Consider the following 712-nt stretch of genomic DNA (forward strand, 5'->3'; position numbering starts at 1 on the left):
AAAAACAGTGCTAGGCAGGAATGAAATACCAAAATATCGCAATGAAAAATAGTGCTAGGCAGAAATGAAATATCAAAATATCGCAATGAAAAATAGTGCTAGGCAGGAATGAAATACAAAAATATCGCAATGAAAAATGGTGCTAGGCAGAAATGAAATACCAAAATATCGCAATGAAAAATAGTGCCAGACAGGAATGAAATAAAGTGGGGGAAAAAAATGAAATGAAATCCTAGGAAGGAAAGAAATAGAAATGAAATTGCAATGATATAAAGCCTTGGGAAGAAATGAGATGCATTTCATAAGCCTTGCCCATGTATTTCATTTCATAAAAAGGCTAGGCAGTGACCAAATCGCTGTGCTGGCAGTTGCCAGTGTTTTATCATAAAAGTGGTAGGGACCACTCCTTCCAAAACCAAATCAGCAGGGGGAACTTCCAAACCCCAGGGTGCGGGAAAGGCAAAGGCAAAGGTGACCGAAGTTGCAGGAAAGGCAAAGGCAATCGAGGTTGGGGGAAGTTCAAAGGCGAAGGCAATAGAGGCTGGAGGAAGTTCAAAGGCGAAGGCAACAGCGCCTGTGGGAAGTTCCAAGCACCCCCCACAAGCAGCCTTTGTCCTGGTTCCTGACCGCCAAACCACCGTCTACGTAAATCCGAAGTTTTCTGGCCCAAACACCATCGAAGAAAAAGCAAAGGGTGAAACAGTGATATTCA

The sequence above is a fragment of the Laccaria bicolor genome, genomic scaffold, assembly GCF_000143565.1.
Source record: "Laccaria bicolor S238N-H82 LACBIscaffold_32 genomic scaffold, whole genome shotgun sequence".
Taxonomy (NCBI): Eukaryota; Fungi; Basidiomycota; class Agaricomycetes; order Agaricales; family Hydnangiaceae; genus Laccaria; species Laccaria bicolor.